The sequence below is a fragment of the Takifugu flavidus genome, chromosome 13 (assembly GCF_003711565.1).
Source record: "Takifugu flavidus isolate HTHZ2018 chromosome 13, ASM371156v2, whole genome shotgun sequence".
Lineage (NCBI taxonomy): Eukaryota > Metazoa > Chordata > Actinopteri > Tetraodontiformes > Tetraodontidae > Takifugu > Takifugu flavidus.
In genome coordinates this window covers 1,861,258-1,887,735 of record NC_079532.1, presented here as the reverse complement: position 1 = coordinate 1,887,735, position 26,478 = coordinate 1,861,258, and the positions used below count along the sequence as shown (strand labels likewise).

Genomic DNA, 26,478 nt, shown 5'->3' with positions numbered 1-26,478 from the left:
GATCACAGTTTGGTGTGTGTATGAATCACTGTGGAAATGAGTGCACGTGTCTCTGTGAGTAGCTGCTGCTTCTTTGACTTTAGCTGTTGAGAAAAAAACAGATGCATAAGAACATTTTTCAGACAGACAGGCCAACATTGTGAGACTGTCTTGCTTTGCTTCCAGCCCATGGGTAACACCTCAGGACAGGAGCTTCCAGGGTGAGGCTGAAGGGTGGGTAAAACTGATAGAGGGGGGGTCATTGTGGAATGTCTAAGATTCTTCTGTAGCACCGTGCAGTGTGTGGGCAGTTAAAACAGCTAGCCCCCACCTCCAGAGCCCCTTAGTCAGCCTGGGTTCCCACTCCCGTCGCCATACGCACTTCAGCTTAAGTCCCCTCCCCACAGCCACTTCACCCTCTCTGTCCTGTGAGTGGAACCTGCTCAGTCATGCCAGTTTGCTTCCTGATGCCAACCTAACTACCACATGTGTTTAAACCTCGGAAAATTATCCTCATAGCTAGCAGGTGCGGCATTCCCCCTGCCAGTGTGATGTTTTCCTTTGCCAGGTGTCCCATCTGCATGCCTGACCTAAGGAGACAGCAATTCTGCAGTATGTGAGTAGGCGTTTGTCAGTTAATTCGATTTTAAATCTATAAATTAGTGATCAACAGTCCAAGCACTCTTCATTATTTGTTATTTTCATAAAAAGGAAACGGTGTTGTTTGTTTGGGATGCGCTGATGATGAGCAGGTCATCGTTATAAGTTGTGCATAATCATACTTTTTACTTCTAGACTCAGAATAACAATGCTGCTGTTACCAAGGCACTGCGGGATTTCTATTTGGAACTTTTTCAGAGATACTGGCTGATTTCTAAGATTGCAACAAGTCTACATTAAAGATTTGCTGCCTGCTCCTTGTCCCCTCTCAAGATGCATCTTTGTAACATTTATGGTACAGGGACTTTTAAATAAGAATCAACTTCATTCCAGATGTGTCCATATTCACGCCAGCACGAATGAGCATGGTAAGGTTTGCACAAGGATTATGATAAGGGTTAGAAATGTTTACCAGTGTGTCATTATTTGACAACTTGGGGCGAGAATGGGCTTGGCCGATGGCGTTGTTCAGCAGATCATTCACTGTTGTTGAAATGAAAATTAACATCATGTTGCTGGCACTTGCATTCATTCCTCATTTACGGGCCCTGCAGCACCTCCGTGGACTGCTTCATCTTCCTCCTAACAGTAACTGTTTTTTTTAGACGTGTCTAATTTAGAAGGTGAGTTGATTTTAGTCCTATCCAAGCGCATACTTTCATCTCACAGTTGTAGATTCTTGCAGGAGAGTGTAGAGCAAGACATACAGTGCATTCTCACAGCAAGGCAAAGCCAACTGATGCGAGCCTTTACTTGCTCCACCGAATTTATCACAGCTGCTACAATTGGATATCTGTGTGCCTTGAGGGATTAAAATTGTCAAGCACTGGTTAAAACTAAAACAGAAGTGACCTGTATAAGACTTCAAAAGTAGCGTAAGGGGTGTTCCCTGAAAATTCCGTGTTTTTCCTCTTTGCTGTCAAAGTGCTGGACTCGGGCCAGTTTTATAGACACATGTTCCATGGCATTAGACTGAACCAATAACAAAACTCTTCAACATTGAGACTTGCAACTGCTCGCTGATCGTCTTAATGCTAGCAGATATTGTTATCTAATATACATGCCAGATGTCATCATGCAGTTGCTGGCATGTATCATTATAAACACAGCAATAAGAACACATCGCTATGAAATATTTGCTGCTCAAAGCAGAGAAAAAAGTAAGCTTGGTTAATTTTTCCCCACTAATAGTCCACACTCTAAGCCACAGTGTGTGAGTCTGGACTTCAAAGAAGGAACACATGTAGACAGTTTAGCTCATTTGGCATTAAGCTAGCAGCTTTTGACAACAGGTTGCGTTCACAGTGCTGCTGTAACCCTTTGAAATGGGGTACATCTAACTTCTGGATGTTGGTTCCTGTTTTCCTCACTGACAGACATGAGAGTGTCAGGCTCTGGTTGACCACATTTGGAAGATTACTGGAAATAATGAATGAATGGCATCAGAGCCCACAAACATAGTTGAACTCCTGCATAATGATCATTAAACACCACAAAGCCTCGTGTAGACTCCAGCTAAGCATTTCCTTCCAGATGAGTGTTTCCTCTGCTAAGCTAAAAGCAAAAGTTCAAACCCATTTATTCACATGCTGGCTGCTAGTCTGTTGCAGGGTTTATATTTGCAGTTTATAGTTACAGTATCATGTTCATTTGCTGTCAATTTTAGAATCAAGCACTTGTCAGCTGAAATTTTACATTTCACTTTTTTTTTTTTTGAGTGATGATGGTTTGAAATTATGTATGAGGAATGTTGATTTTTTTTTTTTTTCTACCTGGCCTAAATTTTCCTACATTTCCTCTCCAGTGTTGACTCCACTTGTCATAAATCCCCGTCGTAATCTGTTTAGAGTTGTTTAATGTTTCATTGCTTCAGTTTACAGAACACAGATGAAGAAGAAGGGAGATCCACATTTGTTGGAGACTTTTGTGTTCTGGCTGCTTCACGCTGTGAGGGTTGATTTAAACTGTGGAGAAACGGTTGAGCTACAGCTTTCGTTGAAAGTTCATCCTCTGTAACTTCAGGTTTGCTGTCGTGTGTTCTGTCCATGTTAAACACAGGTGTCCATCGTGTTTTAAGGTCCCAATAGCAAAGATTTCAGCTTTTTTTTCAGCTTGCAAACACAACATAAAAAACATGACCGTTGTATTTACTTTTTTAAATAGAATAGGTCTGTAGTATGTAGGCGCCCTGACCTGTGAGCCCGAGGCATCAAAACTTCTACTGTGACCTTGTAATCCACTTTAGCATTTCCTCTGACATTTTAGCATCAGGAACATGCACTTACTTATCATTTAACTTACTTGCAGCAGCTTGAAGGCATGTAACACATGTGGACAGTTTAGCTCCACTAGAGCTTCCTGCCCAGAACTTTGCCCAGGTTCTTTAGTTTGAATCATAGTAAAAAAAAAAAAAAGCACAAGAAAACAAAGATAAGTAAAATCAAAACTACCTCACTTGAAAATAAGGTATCTGTTGAAACTTCAGTCATAAAGTACCTCATAAAGTTGCTTTAAAAAAACAAACAACTGTTGACAGGATATGTAATGAAGTTGTTGGAAGAAGTAAAAACACGAGGCCAAGGAAAAGCCACATTACTGAATTTAAAATATAAATATAAATGCATTTAATCATGATGAAACTGATCAGGTTTTGTGTTGTATAAGTAAGAGAACAAGTAAATGTTTGGATATTCTACAATATATTTATGCAAGTACACCACTGGTTAAAACAGAAAATGCATTAGATTTAGGCCATCTAAACTAATTCAGACCGAATGCTGATGCATTCACAAATTTAGCTCTTTTCTCACTTTCTTTTTTTCATCTCTGTTCTATGAAATCCTTAATTTCAGAAATAATTTCCTAATTTCAGTCCATTCCACTGTAATGACTATGAAAGACAGTTGCACATCTGCATGCACATTATAAACATCTGCCTTTCTTTTGCATCCCTGCCCCTTCTAAACAGAACTAGAGCAAAATTATACAGAAAATTGGAAAAAGCTTTTTTGTTTGTAAGGTTTAGGGGAAGATTGTTCCAGAAGAAAAGTCATGTTGGGAGTATGCTTACAAAACAGAAACTTGCAGCCAGCGTCATACTGGTATTTTTTATATTAGTCCTCTGAGTTTACTCGGTCTTAAAAGTTAGCTGCAGTATGGATGCTTCCTCCTGTTGTTCTCATTCAGTTAGCAAAACAAAGAAATGCATTAATAAAGACTTGACAAGGTTAAGTGACTAATATGATGTGAATTTCCTCCTATGCATGCGTGTGCTCATGTGCAAATGGGTGGGTGTGTGCACGTGTGCGTTTGTGGTTGCAGGGTTCAATCTGTGCGCCCGTACTTGTTTTGCATGTGTTCGTCACAACAGTGAATGTCCTAAACTCCATGTGGTTGCTGCTCTGCGGTCTCAAGGGCTAAATGAACTCAAATGTCTCTTTCATATGCACACACACACACACACAGAGGCAAAGACACACTTCAGCACACCTCTAGGTGAGTCCCCGTGGCTGAGTGCCCAGTGTGTCACCAAACCACACAGCAGTACATTCCCAGACTCTGAGAGGTGGATTAAATTAGCCAAGTGGAACACTTGCATGTGTAGATGGTGGGAGTTTTTGTCTGATTGCATCTGTGTGTTTATCTGCATCTGCACACAAACTCAGTCTGGGAGACTTGTTCCAACCGAAGGTGTGTGGGAGGAACAATCATAGCTAGCTTCAGTTTAATTAGTCCGTGTGAGTGTTCTCTGGTCAGCTCCCATTGGTCAGCTTTTTATGACCGTGCCACATGCCCATTTCAGATTGTTTAATGCTATGTTTGTAGCTCGACTCAGCTGGGCCCGACCTGAATTCTTTGCCTGTCAGTAAATTCTGTATCAAGATAACTAGCAGGGAAGCTTTTTGGATTATTAGTGATATGCAAACGAAGAACCGTTTTGATCTAATTCATAGCTGGAATTGGCATCAAAACCTACCAGAGCATCCGAACACTACTGGAAATAGATCAACATGATTGCCTTGTGTCTCTGAACACTGATCCCATGTCCGCCGCTGCTTGCACCAAGTTCTGACTGTGTCGATGCCTGACGTTCGAAGTATGTGTCACCCTAGTTGGGATGTTTGGACTCATGCGCTGATGTCCTCCCACTTCTTCTCCATGATGAGTGTAACAGGAATCAATGGATACACTGACTGTTTTGGTCAGTCTAGTGGGCCATTAGTCACATCAGGGCAGTTATTAGTCAGGATCCATCCATAGAAGCCATCTGACCAGGGACGCATCTTCAGTTAAACACTGACCTGAATAACAATGTTCCAACAGTCTGTCTGTCATCTGCCTGAAATTTGTTCTGAAGATGAACATCTTCACATATTATTGAGCAATTCTGTCTTTTCTTTGAAAAATACAAACCCAAGCAGAAAAAGCATCACCAACTAAAACTTGGTTGACAGAGGCAGTTAGAGGACAGTGATGGCTGCAGATGTCCAAAGATATATAGAAAATGTACATTATTGGTAATGGTCCCAACTATCTGCTGTTGTGTTCTTGTGAGCCCAAGTGGGTGGATGCAAATACAGCATCGTATCAGGAGGTCCACCATCTTCAGGGCTGTCCTGCTTGCAAAGCAGCTGGAGAGTGTCATCCTGAGCTGAATTTTCTGTTGCCTCTGGTACCAATTTGTCCCACATAGTGGATGTCAAACACAGTCAATCACATCTCAGATATGACACTGTTTCCAAGGGAACTGCATTGTGATCATTACCACTGTGATTGAAGCGGACAGGAATTTTAACGAGAGCCAATATCTCATGCAGCTTCAGGCAGAACTTCTGAGGACTGACGAGTGCCGTTGTGCAAAACAAAAGACCATCGAGCCATGTTTTGCTTGAATCATTGACTGGAAACTTTACAGTTCTAAGACGGACAGCCAAGGAGTTCATTATGCTGCTGGACTATATATATAAACCTTTTAATAATGTTTGTTGTTTTTACTATAGTAACTGTGCGTGTGTTTTAATAGCTCGATGATCAGTTCCCCAATAATGCCAATTGATCCTCACGGCGCTGATTTCCAGTCCGAAGCATTACAGCCATCAGGAGTGAGTCACTGCAGATGTAACAGAGGAAGAAGAACTGCAGAGAGAGTCTGAGCAAGCAGTGATGTGCTGAGGTAGAAGAGAGGAGCAGGATGCCACCATCTGTTACCCACATGTACACCCCACAGCAGTCACATAAATCTCAGCCCTACAAGTCTGCATTCCGCCCAGCCACCTCAACAGAAATGTCTTGCATAGGCAGCGTACTGAGCCATTATACTTTTACAAAATGCTAGGGATGCTGACCTGATCTCAGGGGAGGGTGAGAGCTGGCCTTACATGCTTTATCACCTTTGAAGATACAGCTTGATTATAGTTGTAATCACATACCCCCTATGCTATGAAATTTGATCTGTGCAGGTTTCACTGCCCCCTCCAACCGGGAACTAAACTCATGTACAAGTTCCTGATGTTGGGAGCAACTCACAGAGTCAGAGACTACAAATGGGGGAGCAAGAATTCAAACCTTCAACCTTGATGCTTTGAGGTGATAGCACTGAACCACTGGGTCAGCATTTCAACAGCATTTGGACATTTAAATGTGCTTTTGTCACACTCGATGAATCCCAAATTTTTAAGTCGATGAATCTGTTGGAAAATACTGATTTCAGGGCAGACGTACACACAGATAAAGGTCATCTTGGACAAGGTCACACGTGGGAATGTGTGGATGCTAGTCTGCAGCCCTTTCATATCAGTTCCTCCTACACTCTAGTATTTCTTAGGAAAAGACCAGCTTCAGGGTTAATATCAAATGTTATGACTGTTCTCCAAATATCTGATGCTGTACTCCTACAAACACATACCTGAGAGAAACAAAGAATATTTTTACATGACAGAGCTTAAGTCATTTCCCACTTTCTGACTATAGTGGGGGTTTCTGATTTTCACTTGATACCCAAAAGTTCTCCAGTTAAAGGAAGTCTTCTTATTATTTAAGGGTTTTTATGTTGAACTTATTCTAAAATGGTCCAGCCTTGTTGACACCTCGTATTGCAAATTACAGAGTTGAAATAGAAAATAAGGGTTTTGTGGGACATTGTCTCAGACATAAAGTGACAGTAGCAAAATCATTACGCAATAATAATATTTTCCATCTTTCAAATGCGGGCATGGACTATGTGTCCCGACAGTCTGATTTCGTGGAAAATTCTATCGATCGAAATTATCTGGTAAGGAAATAGTGTAATAATATAGTAGTCACAGATGAGTCACCACTAATTTCACCTTCCCGTTAAATGTTCGAGTGCACCATTCCTGGCAGAGTCCATAGGGGCACTGACGGGGCCGAGTCACGATACTGGAGGCATGCAGCATTACAGATGTGGAGAATGTTCCAGAAAAAACATCAGAAACTGAACATTTTTATTAGTTACTCCGCGGTGATCAGCGGAATTGGTTTTAGAACAACATCTCAGCAGTCATTCCATCGTTTTATTTAAGGACAAAATAATCAGAGGGTGCCACTTCTGCGTGTCAGTCACCAGCCCCTCATCTGTATGATCCTGCTCTAAGCCATAGCCAGAGTGGCTGCTTGCCTTATCCGCTCCTTTCCAATTTAATTGAAGACCATTGGGAATAAGGCAGAGAGCCTGGGGATCTGAGGTATTATTCCTCAACCTGCGAGACCGGCTATTAATATCCCATTTCGGCAAATATATGAAGAAAATGGCCAACTGATGAAAACCTCAGATTCCAAGGTTGCCACTAGGTTGACTTATGAACCCCCCCCCCCCCCCACCACCACAAAAGGCCCGCTGGCTGTGTGCCAGTGATTAAAGGATTCAACTCTTTCCCTGCTAATTGTGTTTCAACATTATGAGACATTTTACAGAAGGTGCTTTTGTACCACATCTTTCTGCAAAAAGCAAAAGTACAAGTATCCAAGTACAGTAGAAGATATTGTAGATTTATGGTACTTTATCTCATCTGGATGGGCTGAGTCTGCAGGCAGTCACATGTTCAGCTGGCAGCTGCAGGACACGGGACAGATGTGACTTCCTGAATACGACCTACTGACTCTGCTGCCAAGCTAGACTAATCGCAGCTGGAACTTTTTCACTCAGATATTATACGATCCAAAGACATTTCATAATCAGGGATATTGTCCCGAATGTGGTCGACAAAGAAATGTCCTTAAGGTTGGATCAAGCATCTGAGGAGCCCAGCTGGATGAATGTACTGAAGTATTTGAGGATTTGCATTATCCGTCTAATAGAGACGAGTAGAGTGTGGGGTTCGCTATTGGTGTTCAGCATCACTTGCTGCCATTAAACAAATGCTTGGTCAAGCCAGAGGGTGCAAATAGATTCAACTTTCACTTAAAAAGGAGTTGCTGAGCAAATTCAAATGATTACATACTTTAAGAAAATATTTTGTAAAAGATTAATGGCCAAGCAACTTTTGTCATACCACAACTGGTGATCATGCTTTCTAAAAGGACTTGTTCATCTCCCCAATCTCTTTTTCTCTTCCACACTTTTCCTTTCATCTGCAGCCAGATGTTTTTGGACATGTACGATATATAAAAAAAAAATCCAGGAAGGAGGAGAAGAAAGAAAGGGCCATTCTGAGGGAATATGGCTGGGATTAATCTGGAAATACTGTTTTACCTCATCTGAACCAAATTACGGGTCTGAACTCGTTGTCCTCAGCAAGCCGGCACACAGCCACCGCAGCCCAGATGGGCAAGGAGTGGTCCGCAGATCTGTCACTGTGACCACGGTGTGCACATGAACCCCTGGTTATTCAACAGCTCTCCTTTCATGCAGCAGATCAGAAGCACTTCTTTGTTATCTTTGGACTTTATTTTAGACCCAGAGACAGTGTCTCAAGAGGAGCCAGAATTTTTTTTACTCTTTCCTCCTCTGCTGCGTTTGTCTTGCATGTTTGCATGTCTTAGGAAAACTGAGGAAGAGCAAAAAGAGAACCGAGAACATGCTAATGCCGAAAAAGATATGATTGAGGAATATGAAAAATGAACATATCTAATTACTGGGATGTTGTTGGGTATCAAAGGCCATGAATTCTAAAGTTAGAGTGGAGGTGTTGGCCTGTCGTGTGGTTAAGCACTACAGAGGCTTGTGGTTTCTCCTGTTGAGGAACAGAAGCCAACACAACCTCTCACTGCTGCTCAGGAATTTAGAGGTGTGAATGTACACACTGCAAGGAAACTCTGGCCCACCATCTCTTCCTCACCCATAAGTGAACAGTTGTGACTCAGGTGTTTCTCCGGGCTTCACACAAAGATAGACAGGAGACTCAAAGAGACCCCAGATAGACATACTGTATGACTATTATGTAATGTTAGTGGTTAGAGGCACATAGTCAAGCTCTTCTTGATACGGTTGTTTATATTTCCACCTGTCAGAGATAAAGGTGTGTTTTTATTGGAATAGTTTAGGTTGGTGAAAAGTGCACAAAAGTATGGATGATTCTGTTACATCACCGTGCCATACTGGGATGCTGTACAGCTGAGACAGCCACTTTTTTATTCAGTGGATCATCGTGTCTGTTAAAGGAGGAAGCTGTTTGTCTTCCTCTATTGATTCCAGTTTTCACCTTTAAAGGATTTACAAGAAAAAGGAGATCTGGGATTTATCTCCAGCGGTAATCTATCTGAGACGATTCATAAATTATAGCACAGATGCTTTTGGTAAGAGGTCAAGGAAAACGAAACCAACAGAAATGTAACCTGAGAGGACGGCAGGATGTGGAGGCCTTCAGGCATGAGCCAACATAACTAACTCAGCAAATCACACCAAATTGTACAGCTTCGCTCACTACATTACATTATAGGCACATTATAGTAACTAGCAGAGTAGCTTTATAGCATTATTGATTGATTTATGGGAAACAAAGTATTCTAATAGAGATGACATGTTAAAGGACAAATGGATCAACAAGAGACTGCATTACCTTCCTTCTTAGTCTCCTTATCATGAGTGGATGAGCTTTAAATATCTGTTGTAATTTGAATAATATCCTGCTGCTGGAGAGCTCACTTTTCCTGAAGTACAAATATTGTAAAGATATTTTCGTGTTTGACAGCTTAATGGTTGGATAGCACACTCGGACAGCCTGTAGTATTTTGTATAACGTCCACATGTTTCATATAATATGTTAGGAGAGTGTCAGTATCGATATTTTATGACAGGAGAGTTTGGAGTGGAAGAGGATGAAAAAACTACTTGCAGTTATTGCCGCAGTCGTGTCTATGTGTGTCACTCACATGTGCTGCTTGTCAGCTGGCATGACAGGCAATTTCTGGGGCCCTGGGCCAGTAGGGGGGCCCTCATGAAAGCTGGTAAACATTTAATTACAGCAGCTGCAGTAAAAGGTGAAAGATTACAGTGGAAGATCTGACCCTAAGACTCTCCCCCAGACACAACTCATCATACCTGTCACAAATTGTGTGCATAATAAAGTCTGACAAGGCCAACCATTGAAGCTGCATGAAGAAAGGTTGTCAAAGTTGCAACAGACCCTGGTTAGAGTGGCAGGTTAGGTTTATTATAAAGATTTCTATTGTCATATGCAGAGTAATCACAGGAGCAATGGCTGTCAATGAACTTCCTCCTGTAGATCCCAAGCTCTGTCCTTCATGCTCCAACAAGAGTATACAATAGAATTAAAAAGAAGTTTTTTGTTGTTTTTTTTTGTTTTTTTTAAGTTTTAAAAAATAATCCAGAGAATCAGTGTATACTACTTTGAGTTGAGCAAATAACACGTGTATCATCGTTAGGCCCTCCTGTTGGAGAAGAACTTCCACATCACGTTATTTCACTTATTCTTTAACTTTCAATGTCAGTTGACGTGTTGGCTGCCCTGTGGGGTACGATAACTTGGTAACATGTAGAGAAAAGCCCACATTTCAAGTGGAATTATTAACATAGGTATTGCTCTCAGCATGGAAGGTAAAGCTAGTATGACAATTTAGGCTGTCCTCTCTAATACAGTCTTATTCCACAGACCTAAACTACTGTATTTATCCCCTCACTTGCATCTTTTCACATTTACTTGGGTGCATTTGTTTGACCTCTGACCCCATAGGAGAGGCCAGTGTGCCTGTGACACGGCCAGTCGTAGGCGGCTGAGTGGTTTTATACTGAAACTGGCATTATCTGCATCTTCTACTCCTCTCAGTGGACAGGGCCACTAAATATACCCTGTGAGGCCTTCCCAGGCTCCTCTGGGATGGAGAGATGCGGCCACTGCTTGGGCCGAAGGCCAATGACATGGCTGACGACTTCCACGGAAAGTATTTTTAAGGTCAATTACAGGGTACAGTGCCTTTAGATGGCTGGCTGATGCTAAGGAGGCCTTATATTAAAGGGTTATGTGGAGGAGGACCAGAGAAGTCTGCATTTGCTCATCCCAGCTCCACTGTTACCACACACTCACTGATGCAGCATCCCCATCTTTACTATTGTCATGTTTACACTGAAATTCAAATCCAGGCCTCTCATGTAAAGCAGTTGTAATCCTGTAACTGCAGTTCTTGCATGAAAATGCTATATAGTTACATTAAAGGCTGCATTTTGGACATCAGTCCTGTAACAAAAGAGCAGATGTGTGATTTTATACAACATATTGCACTGACATGTTTAGTCTAAATTCTTTGGTTATTTTTTGCTTCTTTTTCATATAAAGGAGGGATGGCTTCCTTGAAGCTAAACTCCAGAAACATTATAACACATTGTGTTCTAGGAGTTTGTTGGATGTCGGTCGTTGTGTCCTTACCGCTCAAAATTCAGATCTGGAGTTTCCATCAGCCGCTATTTAGCCTGATAGCAGCTGATCCAATGCTCTTGCTAATGGTTGCATAGTCATCCATGGATAGAAATACTGGTAACTCACCGACCATCTGTCATCATTCTTTTTTACAGAATAAAAGTAAATACTTATATTTTAAATAGGTGAGCATTAGTCTTTCAACCACCTAAGGTGTGTTTTGCTTATACTTGCTTAGAAAACACAAACCTCAATATCAGCAATGTCATAATGAGTTATGTAACTTCATAGTAACAGTGATAGTGTTAGGACACGTCAATTATAATGAAAGAAATAAGTCAGATGATCCTGACTGCTGATTTTCATGCTGCTACTTACATGGATCCTTTTCAGCAAGCAGGCAGGCTTCATTTTCCTGGATGGGAACAAAGTCTCAACAGAGACTACCATAACATGTAACTATGTCATCCACACAGACACAGACAGATAATAAACACAGAATAAGCAACCCACTTGTTGCTCATTAGAGGGCTTATCTTCCACTGACTCACACACTCGCCCTCCTCTATCTGGATAGGCCACACACGGAGAACCACACAGCTGACCAGCACTCAATATAAATGAACATCCAGTCAGATGATTTGGTTCTTTTCATGATTCATACCAACACTCCAGCAAGCCATAAATACAGTCCTGTCAAAATGTTTTCTACCCCACAGTGAGGGGAGTGGTGGATGGCACAGTAGACAGCATTCACATCTCTGTGTGTTTAGAGGGAGCAGAGGTCGGGTTGGGACTGGTGGCTTTGGTCTCCAGGAGTGAAGCACTGAAGGGACAAAGGCGAGGGGAAGGACTGAAAGGCCTATTTGTGTAGATGATGGTAAGGTTTGGTTTGCTCCAGCTCTACAAAAGTTGACTGGTTGGCCTGTCCATGCCACCCTGTCTCACCCAAGACACTCTACCTAGATGAGGATTGAAGAGAAAACGTCATGTACTTTAATTTTCATCCAGACTAGCATTAGATTATTAGCTAATGCATATTTTACCATAATTCAGTCAGTTATTGTGTCAGAAGTTCAGAAATTATTTTATTTGACAAACATAGCATTCCTGAAAGCTCCAGCTGTGCCTCTGATGGATGCCTTCTACACAATGAACAATACAGGCTTTTGTCTAGATAGTTTTAGTTAACCAAACTAAACAAGGTTTGCTGTACTTTAGCTTTTTTCAGTGTGAAGTAATTGATAGTTTGCAAAGCTGTGCTTTCAAAATAGATTCCCCAGGAGTGATTACATCCTTTCTGAATGGTTTACATTCTTTTGGGAAGTAGTGCATGTGCAACTTTCTTTATTTGGTGCTGTGCACAGTTTGTTTCATAGGCCTGTATTTGATTTGTAAATTTCTACATACTAGATTTTTTTTAAATAATTGTCAAGGTAATTCATTTGTAAAACATTAGCCAACTGGTGATGTATTCACCAGCACTAACCATAGTGCAGTAATGATTCGCCACAACAACAATCTATATCCTTACCAAAGAATTTTTTAAAAAAATCAAATTTTATGTATTTGAGCTTAAATGAAATCATTCCATAAAAAGGTTCTCCTATGATAGTATATTTTTAGGAATAGTTTCTTCTTTTTAAAATTTCTTCATAAAGTTCAGACACTTTGTGAGTCTATTTCTCCATTTTCAAATGTCCTCATTCACCTCTAACCCCCCCAGTCCTCCCCATCTTCCACCGAGCCCACACCCCCATACCTTGTCTCTCTGGGAACGTAATCACTGCCGGTCCACATGGCAGAGTGAGTACACGTCACCAAACTGCTAAGTCCACATGCCGGGGTGCCCCGTGTTTGCCCTGGGGAGAGCATGGACGCTGGACTCTCCAGGTCAGAAATGGCACACCAGGGTGTGATGGGCTTTGCTCTGCTGCTCCCGGTTATCCGAAGTGTGAAATTCCCAGAACTGAGGGCCGCTGAGCCCAACAGCAGTCACGATCACCTGCTTGAATTTAAACCCTCATCTTTCTGGGGCCCTTCTTCACCTCCAGCCCCTGAATGTTGTCTGTTCCTGCTAGGAGGTCTTAATATTTTTGCTTTAACTGGTCAAGGTGTAGAAGAGTGAGTCATTAGGAAGACTGTCACCACATGTGGTCACCCTCATTGGCCTTTATTTAGAATTACAGCGTTGGTGGCATCAGGGAAGCCTTTCATTGGGGCTCTGGGTGTGTCTCCAACTTGACCTAGAATGATCCTCAGTGCAGCTCCAGCAAAATCCGCTATGGAATCATTTTACATCTCGAAGGAAACACAGATCTCCTACTGTTCTTCATAGTCTGTCACATCAAAACAACTTCATGCATGTCAGGAGTATTTTTCCTCTATTTGTCATTGGATAAAAATGTAGTTGGTGAATGTCTGAATGGTGGAACTTATGTAGTGGCTATATTTAGCTTTATGATGTATTTACTAAAAGCTGTCAGGAGGTCGACATGCAAGGTCTACTCAAAAATGTCTCATTTTGTGATTCTGGTTTCGGCCTCTGGAGGGAAGTTTGAATCCTCACAGCTTATTAAATGTTTTATATGTTTGTCTTTCACTGTTTTATATGAATTTCTGATGGTGAGAGACCAGTGCCATTTAGACTTCCTGGATTATTCTTGGCAGACTGCAGATATTTAATGTAACAATTTATATCCGTCCTCTGTAACTTATATGAATGTAGTAGTCTGAATTAGAACAGTCTTCATCCTTATAATTAATATTGTGTTCTTCTATTGCTTTTTTTTAGTGCTTTTAACATCCATCTTTTTTGTGCATGTATAATATGAGTTTACCGCTTGTATATTTCGAACAGTTGGGTTGGGGCATTCAAAAAATAGGTTTAACGAAGATCTTTAGCAATTAGTGATATTCTAAGCCTTCTGGCTTGTTACAGAGTGTATTTTTAATGAGAACATCACAATGAAATCAGTTGCAAGTAATTAGCAGATTTTCTTTTCCAGCAAGTAACATGCAGCTGTTTAGACCCAAGGACAGAATTCAGTTAACAGTCACAGGATTCCAGAGAAATGATCCCATTTGTTATCTTTAACAGTTTGTTTAATTTTCCCATCTAATTATTTCACAGCACATTTTTCATGAAATTAAATGAATGCTTAAAGTAAATGTGGGAGCAGCCACTCCTAAAAAGGATCTCTAAACATTTGCGAGGTACTCTAACCTCAGTTATGAAACTAAGGGGGCAGAAAGGTTCATCCTCTCCAAAACAGCAACAGTGACATTGGTGAGACAGACATTAGAAAAACTGTGCTTGATATGTGCGCAGCTCACCTCTGCCCCTAGTGGCGCACTAGAGTGAAACTTTTCAGCAGATTTCACTAAACCTAAACTTGACCGAAAGAATTCTGCTACCATGTCAGTCAGTGCATCCCCACGCATGTAAACCTGCTATTTTCATGCATTTCAGGTGGTCACACTGGCTGCCCACTCATCTTAAGGTCACTTCATCCTCTTGTGAACCAGGTTTAAAGATCCACGCTGTAAAGTCCTTCAAGCTCAATCTTCAATTCTGTCTTGTCAACTTGAGAAAGAATGTCCCTATTTCTGCTCAACACAATGCCCAAAGATTTCAGTTACTGTCAGCAAGTCCAGGAATAGAACCTGCGTCATAACGCGTAAAGTCACTTGGCTGTTTTGTCGTATGGGCTAAATGTTTTTCATTTTTAGTATTTTTTAGTAATCATAAAATATCTGCATTCCACTCACATAGAAATAGAAAAGAAAATTAATCCAGCTCCTCATTTCACTGTTACTAGCCTGTATTATTTTTTTTCCATATTCTTGTCATTGAGTGAGACAACTCTTAATTACACAGTAGAAGGTAAACAAGCAGCAGTTTTCAGATCTTAGATTAGTCTTAGATTTTTGCAAGCAAAGCCCCATATTAAAGACATAAAATGCCTCAGAAAGGCTAAGCGTGTCTTTGGTTTTGGAGGATTAGCGTTTCTTAGGAATGAGGTGCACTAAACTGAGTTTGTCTGCCTGTCTCTGTTGTCCCTTGAGCAACCCACTTCAGCTGTCTCAAAGCCCAGACCAGGCATTCACAACCTACAATGAAGGCAGCTCATAACCTTAAGTACTGTTTTGTGGACTGCTTAAATTTGATGCCACGGTGAGTGTCTGTGTAGGTGTTAATGCAAGTGTGGGAGGTCCATATAATCCCTCATTACCTCATCTTGAGTTGAGAAAAAAATGCTTCCTTTTTATTGCACCAAACAGCCCCCTTTTTTGCCCCACAGGAAATGTTTTTAATTATTCTTAAGATTTCCCTGTTATGACTTTGTTCCCAAAGATGGTGCTGTGTTTTTTGTTTTTTGTTTCAGTTTATTCAAACTGAACAGCTGTAGAACTTAAGTAATAGCTGAGGTTTGGTCTGAAGGATGAGCAGTCAGTGGGTGTTGAGATGAACTGTGTACTGTCTTTTCATTTTCTGCAGGATCAGGGTTTAGCTGTTCAACAGTCTATGAATTAAAGCTGACCTACAAATTAGTTCCCTCAGATCTTTGGAGAATCGTTCCTTTGAAGATCTCTTTGGGTGCCGCTTCATACAGAGCATCTGAAGACACCACATACACCATCGCTGCTGCCAAATCTATATGTGTTAAATGAATCAGCCCTGCATGCTGAAAAACCTCAAACTAAGCCCTGTTCATTTGCTTTCTTCTTTTAGTTTGCACCTCTGTCTTTGTGTGCCATGGCCCAGTTTTAACTGGCAGACTTGGCAGGGCTGAGTTTATGTGTGGTGGCTCTGGGGGCAGGGTGCAGCGCTTGCCTGGGTTGAGCGTACCCAGCCCCTCATAATTACAGACAATAAACAGCTAGTGCTTTAAGGCCTATTTTCCTCATCAAAAATAGAGACAGAGCGCTCACTTTGGATTATGCAAGAACTGCAGAGGGGAAGAGTGTGGCGATGGATTATCACTGTTATTTTTATTTTGCTGTTGATGATGGAAACCGGTTGCAAAGAGACAAAGAAGATTTTTTATAGACCCCAGAGTCCCACCCCCAACACATGCAGATACTTTGGGATGTGCTCATTTTAACGCTCTCCATCACAAGTCACAACCTTCTCTGAATTGTGTTTGTTTTGCTCATTTTGACTCCTTAAAACGGTTGCTTGCCAGTCCTTCCTTGTTTTCTTTCCATCTGTCCTCCCCTCTGTCTCACTCCTCTCTGTCTCAAGTGAATCCCTGCTGCTTCACACTCTTGGCTTGGTTCAGTTTCTCCTCTTTCTCCTTCCCTTTTTTCATTTTACTTCATAATTTTTATGGCCTACCCCTCCATCCTCCCATGCACTTGTGCACATACATTTTCTCATGACTTTACTTAGCTTCAGTAAAAAGGCCTGTCCTCAATGTAAACCCTGAGCACTGACATGTCATTTAATGGGCTCAAACCATATATGCCATCACTCTGTCCCTTCATCTTCCTCCTCGTCTCTCCCTGTGCACCGCACAGCACAGGCCAGCCATGGGATGGGAGGTTTTCTTTGGCAGTCTGCTTCCCCTCTTTTGGCTGGGACAGGCCCTGGAACATGCTACTGGCTGGGAGTGTGGAAGGGAAGCAGGGAGGTAGAGAGGGGAGGAGAAGGGGGTAGGAAGGGAAATGGGGTTTGGGAGGAGGGAGACAGGAGGGGTGGAGGCGTGGTCTGCAGCTCGTAATGAAGTCTTCTCTTTTCATCCTCAGAAGGCAGAGTGTGAGCGGACGGGCCCGGGGTCTGTGCAGCTCCACTGCTCTCTCTGCCTGTAACGTTCCACTCTGTGCTGCCTGTGTGTCCATCTGCCACAGCTGACAGATACAAACACACCACAACAACAGGGACCACTACAGTCATGAGGCTTTCCCGTAATTTGGTTCCACACCATTGCTCTTGAGGTAAGCCCATCTTCTACTTATTTACTGTCTCCCCACAGTCCTTGACTGTCTGTCTGCCTGTCTGCCTGTCTGTCTGTGTCTGCGGTTTGTTGTGGTAGGGGGTAGAGGGGTGGGGGTGTAATAGGGGCTGTCCAAGTTAGGGCCCTCCCACTTTAAATGCCTCAGTATGTGTGCACATACTGTATAGTAATGTGGGTAGGTGTGTGCATGTGTCAGAGTGCATACATTACTGTGTGTGCGTGCGGGGTGCAGTGTTTATGTATGAATGCAGACTGAGTCAGCGTTCACTGAAAGGTTTATGTTAATTGTGATGAATGGTTCCTGCTGGTCAGGGAAGGAAGAGGGTCAGACTGAGGGTGAGACATTTTCAGAAATGGAAAGAAAACTCTGACCTTAATAAGCTGAATGATTCTTGTGTGTGTGTGTGTGTGTGTGTGTGTGTGTGTGTGTGTGTGTGTGTGTGTGTGTGTGTGTGTGTGTGTGCGCGTGTGCATGTGCGTGTGTTTTATTCACCTTGTTCCTGGCTATTATTTAATAACACCAGGCATTAACTACCTTTTTCCTCCTGTGTGATGTTTATTTGTCTGGCTGATTAAAGTTTAACTTGATACTAGAGGACTTCTTGGGCTCATCTCTGGACAGTATTTCTTTCTTCTTCTGGTGGCCTGTGACATTAGGCTTTGAAGTCATTTCAGTGGATCTATCCTCCTCCCCGCTGGGCATTTCAGATCCGGCCTGCAGCTCCCTCACTTTCATCCACATTCCCTTGGAAATCCATCCATCTGTATTCCTCCACTCATCACCTCCCCACCCCCATTCACCTACCCTCTGTGGATCCTTACAGCCTGATGCCCTTACAGAGACCTCACCTTCCTATCAACAGCTCTCATTTTAACATGGATTTTGGTCTCCATCCCCACACCATCACACACGCTTCTAGGGAACGGGTCTTTCCGATACCTTTCCCGGAAAAAGAAAACCTAAGCGACTTTCCATTAGTTACTGCTGGACCATGAGAATTATGGTTTCCCCAAATGAATAGTGTACAGGAGCTGGACTTAATTGAAAAAACACAAGCACGGCCTGCCATGGAGGAGATGGTCCCCGTGTCACAGCTGAACTGTGTGAATGTACTTTCCAGAGCTGGTGAGGGGGAGAGCAGGAGAGAGAAAAATACAAAAAGTGCAGCAACTAGTGGACAGACAGAAGAGTGTGGCAAACAAAATGAAAATGAGATGGAAAATACATAAAGACTAACTGAAATAGTGGGGATGATCTAGCGCATGCATGGAGGAACTGCTCAGGAACCAAGGAGGTAAATTTATGTCTTTTTAAATCTTTTGAAAAAGACAAAGAAACAGAAGGCAGTTTAGCATATGTGTGCGTGTGTGTGTGTGTGTGTGTGTGTGTGTGGTGTGTGTGTGTGTGCGCTTCCCATTGTACTGATCTGGTCTGTCAGTCAGGGCAGCGTGAAGAAACGGGATTTTTACCAGCATGAAAACTCAGAAGGAGGCCATCATGAGAGTGTTTGCAGGTCATTAAGCCATAAAAGGCAACAGGAAAACCCACAATATAAAGGCCTGATTGCAGATGAAGCACATCAGTCAGTCTCTCAGCGTCTCATTTCAACCAAGTGCAGTTTCAGCAACGACTTGAAGCGACAGCACTTGAAGTACTTTGATATCTTTTATTGAGTCTCAGTGTCTGCAAACTCCCCCGCTCCCATCTCTGTGCCCTCTGCTGTTTGCCTGTCATGTTTGTGCGGTAACCACATGTTGTGATTATTGAGACCCTGTCATCGGTTCAGATGTCACATTTGTCACACACATGTTTGCTGGCTGTTGCCGTTGCTTGGGCCTGCAGGGCTGCAGGGGAAAGCATCTTCTCCTGAGTATGTCACTGGGTGGCTTTTTTGTTTGTCAGGGCAACGTGACCCCTGACCTCGCTACCACCTCCTGGCCCTAGTTCTGCCTCCTTATGTAACTCTCGACTGCTGGTGGTTCTGGTTCTCCGCTCCTCTGCTGACAGGACTGCATTTATGTATGATTACAACAACACTTGCTACAGTAGGTCATAGTTAGGGTTTTCAAAGAGAAATCCTCTGGGAATGTGTCGATGACCTCACTGTTAGGAGAGTGTGCGGATGATAAAAGTGAAAGAAGACCTTGGGAAGTGTGATTTCATTCTCCACAGAGAGACGCTTTTCTATTTATGATTAATGACTTTACATTTTTCTTTTCTATCTTAAAACTCCCATGATTTTTCTGAGTCCATTATCTACAAAAAGTTAAAACACTGTTTGTATAAGCTGACTTTGAGCAGTGGTAAGGTTGCTTATCAGCTCACAGGTTATTGTCCAGACTTGTTGCTAGGGATACATAATAGGCGTTTCAATCTTTTATTCCCAAAGGTGACTGACACTGTCGTGACTTTTGAACCATCTGCCTCATCGCTGACAAGGTTGAACTGTCTTTCATTAGGCTGCACGGTTGAAAGCTAACCAGTGACCTCAACATCAGAAGATGTGTCAGTTTGATTTGTCAGTTGGCTGAACTAGGTCCAGATTGCAAAGCAGTTTGCAGACCAAGAAGGGATAGTATTCAGGACAAGCCAATGTCATTTCCTGCATGCATTTGTGTTAAAGGCGACTGACGGTGTATTTTTTTACCTACTAAAACAATTGCTCCATATAGCTAACATTGAAACGTCACCCCTGGTTATACAAGCAGTCATATAAGGGTGCCTTCACATTAGCATCCCGATAAAGATCAAAGCACATTTGACCCCAAAATCATATTATACTTAATGATTGTGGACAGAGGACAAGTCTTAAGCACAATTCACCTGAACCTCATTCCAGTTTGCAGCAGATGTGAATGTTCATGCTCAAACATGAAAGAGAGCTGTAAATTTGGAGTCTGAGTAGGTCAAAAGCATTCCTCTATGCATCCTTTCTCTTCTGAAACCATTGTATATGTGCACTGCAGAGCGATCAATGCTCTGCAGAGCCGATGTGAAGTAAGACAGCAGGCGAGAGGGTTGTTTGTAACTGAAAGATAAAAATATGCTAAGTAGTAAATGCAAGTGGTGGTCATTTGTTGCCATAGTAATGTATTTTGTAAATGCAAGTGGTGGTCATTTGTTGCCATAGTAATGTATTTTTTTCAAAATCTAGATAGGTGTGTGTGATGTTTTGGCTTACTTTTTAATTTTATACAATATTTTAATAATAATTAATTTAATGGTTTCTTTATCGGCATTCTCAGCTATCAGATTGGAACATGTGGAGCTGGCAGTACAACTTCATCTTCAACTATTTCTCTTGTTTCATTACCCTTAAAATGCTCCAAATTTGTTTTCTTACACAGCAAACATCCCACGTGACCTTTAAAGGCATTCACAGCTACCTCATGTGTATTCTGTGGTTAATTCTCCAGCTGATGATACTGAGACTGACCTCCTAGTCAACTCACACCTAGACCTGGGCTTGTAAATAGGAGGCAAAGCAGAGTCAGAGTAATGTAGATGAAAACCACATGATTTGCAGGAGGGCAAAGTTCTTCCCCTCTCTTTCTTCTTCATCCTTTCCATCCAATCTGTGCCCTCCTCTTCAATGTTTTTTGTCCTACTATGGTTGTCCAGACACAAATGTTGCATCCAAATATCCCGTTAAACCAACAACACAGTGATGTGTGTCATTGTGTTGGGGTAAATCTTACGCAGTCTTATCCCTAAATCTATTCAAGTATCACTCTGAAGTCATAATCGTAACAGTGGGGTCTTACTGACAAATAATTGCTGGCTCAGTCATCATAGGTTTGTTAGATGCTTTGTCCAACAGGCAGAAAATTGGCCTAAATATTTGCCTGGTCTTCTGCTGCATGAATGTAGACCCAGCAGCTTTGATTACTTCTGACAGTGACAACAAGGGGAAGCTGCCTGAGAAGCCTTTTCCAAAGACCTCCTCCTGAATGTAACTGCGACAGTCTGACCAAAGAGCCAAATCAAACACAAACTTTCTTTTTTTTTCTAAGCTTGTTTTCAGTTGTTGAGTGGTCAGCGGTGTGTTCACTGTTCACACGACAAGATGCCACTTGATTGCGCAAGGCAGCCATACAAAGAGATCAAAGAATTTTTAGATTTCGTGCAGGTCTAAATTGAAACTCAGTTGCATATTTTATACAGATTTTCCCCTGTGTGAACTCTCTGAACTTGATTTAACCTCACAAAGATTTTGCTTATTGTTATAATAAGCAGGAATCAAAGGACACCATCTCTGATGCCGTATCCAGATTTTCTAGTGACGGGTCCATGCCCCAGACATCTTGACCAGAGTACCAGAGTTAAACAGCTTGAGGACTACTTTGTCTTTTTTTCACCCCCTCTTCCGCTGCATTCCTGCTCTTCCCCTCTTACTTTTTGGGGCCCTCCCCAGATGTGGCATTATTTAGACACATTAGCGTTGGGCCCGGGCCGGTAAAGGAGCACCGACTCTGATGTCATGCTCTATTTAAAGGCAGAATTCATGAGAACCGGGTGGAAAGGAGCGCGCTGTGGTCTCACTTCAAAGCTCGTGTCTGGGACTGCTCATGACTGTCATTCATGGCACAGCAATCTGTGTCATGGGCAGATGACCACATTCATTTTCAGTGTTGACAGACATGTCATTTTGAAAAGGTTCATGGGGCAGGCTACTACTTTTTCAGAAAATATGCGATATGTTTTTCTAATCTCACATGAAGTTCACAGACGTTATCCGAGTTTCAGTGTTGTTTGGAATGGTTGGCTGTAATATCAGAAACCAAGGGCGAGTTTTCTGTGAGGCTCCTGGTTTTGGTTGAGTGAATCATGGTTGTGAGCTGGCTTGAAAAGATGATAAGGCTTTTCTTTTTCCCTTCAGGTGCCTTGAAGCAACAAACCTGATAGGTTCTTTAATGGGTCAGGGGAGCCACATGCTGCCTAAACTTTCATACTTCTCTAATTAACTCTGTCAGTCAATGAACCTGGCACCTTGTGCCATAGAAGAATGGGATAATGAACCTCTTTCTCTGTGTGGGATGTGTACATACAGTGTAGGATACCACTATGAGTACAGAAAGAAAATAGTTTGGCATCCTGTCTTCATTAAAAGGATGAGAAGGCCTTTGTCTTGGTGACTAAGCTTATTGTGCCTTCTTACTGAAACTGTCAGCATAGTGGAGACTCTACTGTCAGATTCCACATGGGAGCACTGCCTTCAGCACTGTTTGGCTTTCAAACATGCATCTGTTTGCCTAGACTAATCTAGTGTCTCTAGTGTCTTGGGTTCAGACAGCTATATGCTCTAAACATGTTGAATATTTCCGGTTGGAGCTGGCATGTTTGCTTGATCTTCATCCCAAGCTGTCCTCTCTTCTTGCTGCAGCCGCGGTTGTTCATCGAGTTCACGCTTCTTGGCCTTACTGGAGTTTAAAGCTGGAGTGGCACAGTGCCAGCAGACCTTTTGACCTTTAACAGTTGCATTTGCTTTCAGTACCACACACATACAGCAACAAAGAAGGGTGAAGTCGCAGCAGCGAGTGTTAGCAAAGTCATCAAATATCAACACTTCTCTCTCATCAGTGTGTTGTTGTTGTTGTGTTTAGTCACTGTGGGTGTTACAGTGTAGATCCCTCAGGTTTGAAGATAAAACTGTCATTTCAATGAAAACAGACACTTGAATGTTTTTACATGCTTCACCTCAAGGGAAAGATGGCCTTGAAAGTCCAGACGAGGCCCTCACTTGTTCTCTCAGATGTTTGGCCTTCCTGGATATTTTAAGGGCTTCTCTCAATGCTCTTGGACTCTATTTTGACAGTCTAAAGCACGATTCTTTCAATGTGTAACCTAAATTATTGGAGGGTTTGACAAGCCCAATAATCTAGATCCTGGTTTACAAGAGTTGAATTTGATCGCTTCATTAACCTTGGGTATGTTGGGGGTTTAACCCACTGAGGTATGAAACAATTATCATTGTTCGTCGTCTGTGTTTAAGAAGCTGCTGTGCCCTTTAGAATATAGCTGTATGGTAATGATGCCAAAAATAGCAAATCTGAGAGCAGGCATTTATAGTCTGAACAGGATGTTATTCCTAGGTTTCTTTTAAACACGTTGCACTTTTCTGGAGTGTGAAAATTATTTACACCCACATTAGCGAAGCTGTTATAATCACATACCATTAAAACTGTTCAACATTGTACTGGTTTCTCATGACCTCTTGGTATCTTGACATTGTAGGCACATAACACATAGAATCAATTTTCATGGTGCCAATCTGCCAATTAAAATGAAGATGACACAGTGGACAGCTGATATGAAGAGGAAGAGAAACCTGATTTCATCTACCGCTCTCTACACAACTGACTAGCTCATGCTACACCAGATGTTAATAGCTGAAGAATTCAGAGGTTTGACAGCAAAGTGGTTCCGTGTCTTGAATTCTGTTGTCTGGTCTGCATCAAAGACGTGCATACACGTGTTTACATACTTGTGACCACAGCGTCTCAAACAGAGATTTGGCTAATTTATATTTTCTTCCATAAAGAGAAAGATAGAATCAGAAAAAAAATGCTCCATCACATACATCCTGCCTCACATCCAGCTTCATGAACAGCTGTAAGCTCCTTTTTTCGATTATTATATTAATATATCAAAGTGTTCTATTTTGTTAATGCATTCCAGTTCATCCCGGGGTCAAAAGGTCAAGCACATCTAGGTGATCATGGCTTCCGCTCCAGATTCTGTTTATGACTGTATGTATACACACCGTGCAGTCTGTCAGACAGTTGTATACACCCCACACCCAGTTTGAAGCTCACACAGCTGGCACAGCCAAACATTCACAGTCTGTTTGAGAGGAGGGTCTGTGTGTGTGTGTGTGTGTCTTTAAACCACCGCACCTACAAATATACACATTTTACAAAATGAAAGACATCTCATGTCAGATGGAAATGGATGCAGAAAAGAGGCTGTATGTAAACATAAACTCATGCACAGTTCATCCCTAATTCTTAATCCTCTTAGCATAACTGTTTACGGTTTCTTATGTCAGATTTTTTCTTTTTTTTAGCTTAATCCAAGACAGCCTGCATTGCAAAGTTGCAGGAAACAGTGATGCACAGCCAGGAAAAAAGGGCAACTTATCCAAGTGAAAGATTGATGGTGAAACTCTGGCTTTTGGATGGTAATCCAATTTGATTTTATAGGTCTGAAGCAGGTGGCTGAATGGCAGGAATGGGAGGTACAGATGGTAAAGTGACAGGGTGGAGTAATGACAAACTTCAGTATAAATTAACCTTAAACATTGTCATTTAAGGGGAGTGTCAGACTGTTTTACTGACTGATTCCAGTTTTCTTTGTATCTCACACTAGCTTTATAATTTTATAGACATTGTAACATTTAATGCTGTCAGCTTATTTACATAGGCATTTTCATCACTGGGCAGTTATTCTTTAAATTAATAACTGCATGTTTTACTCAAAGGTGTTTAAAAAAATATGATTTAAGTGTCAGTTTTGTGTTACAGCTTTGACTTTTTGCCCCCTTCCTCCCTTTATTTTACATCATGGTCTTCTCCGTCAACACAGCTGACTCGCTTGGTCAGGGTGTCTGTAAGTATGTGGGAGAGAATTTATATTTGTTTGTATGTTCAGCCTTGTATACACAAGCACATACAAAACACACACACCTACATGTGTTTCTGTTTAAATGGCCCCTTGTGGTTTTCCCATGGCTATCTGTTGGTTATATCTCAGCAGCAGACAGTTGAAGCACCCATCACCCCCACCAGCCTCAGCACAGTGGCATATATCTCATTTCCATGTTTGCATATTGTCTTAAATTGCCCAAGAGAAGACAGGGACTCATTATCCAAGTGTGACAACTGACGCAGATGAGATATTGCATCAGAGCCTGTGGCTTCATCTGTCAATCTCTCTTCTCTCTTCTCTTGAGACTGACGGATCCTATCAGCTTTTTATGATGAATAATGCCAAAATTACCAAGGATAAGTGTGTGTTAAGACCAGGACAGCAAATATATTTATAATTTAAGTGGCCAAAATCATTTCTTTCATTACAGTCCCGTTTGGCTCAGTAACAAATCAAATTATTTCAGTGGCGACTTTTAAATGTGCTGAGTGGGCGCCTGCTGCGGTCAGTCATGTAATTGAGTAGAAGCGATACAGAACGTGGTTGTGTTCTGATATTATAGGAGTGATCCAGTCACTGTGGACTAACAATGCTCTCATCAGACACAGTGGTTTGGTTCTGCTTTGGCTTGTGTTGTATTTACAAAGCCCTGGGAAGACTGTCCTGCTACATGTTAGCACAGTATTAAATCAACTCATGCAGACATTATCAAAAGGTTGTTGACTCTGGAAAGCTAAATGGCTCCAGTTCCTTCAGAATGTCACCATATAAGTACCTCTGGGAGTTTATCTTTTTTCTGAATGCAAGATTAAAACTGAACTGAAGTCTGAAATTAACAGTCTTGAAAAGAAAAAATGTTGACGCATTAGCAGTTTAGGAAAAAGTTGCAGGATATGAGGGAATGTACTGCACTCTGCACCTCCATACACAGCCACAGCAAACCATCTGGTGATGCACTCTAACTACATCTGAGGCTCTCTGTTGGGGCAGATCTAGTCAGAGTTCTCTGGTGTTAGTCAGTCATTGTACGTGCAATCCAGATGCACTCAAGGTATAATTCGGCCTAAGAGCCTGAGCTGAATGAGAATGTTTTCTGCAGGAGGCAGTGCTTCTGGTATGCTAATGACATAAATGGTCTGTAGCCCTGGAGCAGGAAGGCTTTTTTTTCTGCTGCAGGTCTGAAAATGGAAAACTTGGGCTTTCAGAATTCGACTAACAATAGAAAGCATAATAGTCAGGTCGTCGCCCAGAACAGAAATGCCTCTTTCTCTCAGCTGCTCCTATTTGAGAAGCTTAAACACTTCTTAGAGGCTTAGTTGTCTTGTAGACACAGATATACACCTGAGAGGGAGGCTATGGATTCCTCAGATTGTTTGCCTATCAGCAGAGAACACTGATG

General features: G+C 41.9%; 1 protein-coding gene across 3 annotated transcripts in view; it reads left to right on the top strand.

Moving 5' to 3' along the window:
- The window catches only part of LOC130536123 (uncharacterized), a 144,362-nt gene that overhangs the window by 88,598 nt on the left and 29,286 nt on the right, over nucleotides 1-26,478 (top strand). For all 3 annotated transcript variants that reach the window (XM_057051788.1, XM_057051787.1, XM_057051789.1), the window contains one exon: nucleotides 17,223-17,411. The gene's annotated coding sequence lies outside the window, so the exon portion shown is untranslated. The remainder of the gene's footprint in view (nucleotides 1-17,222; nucleotides 17,412-26,478) is intronic.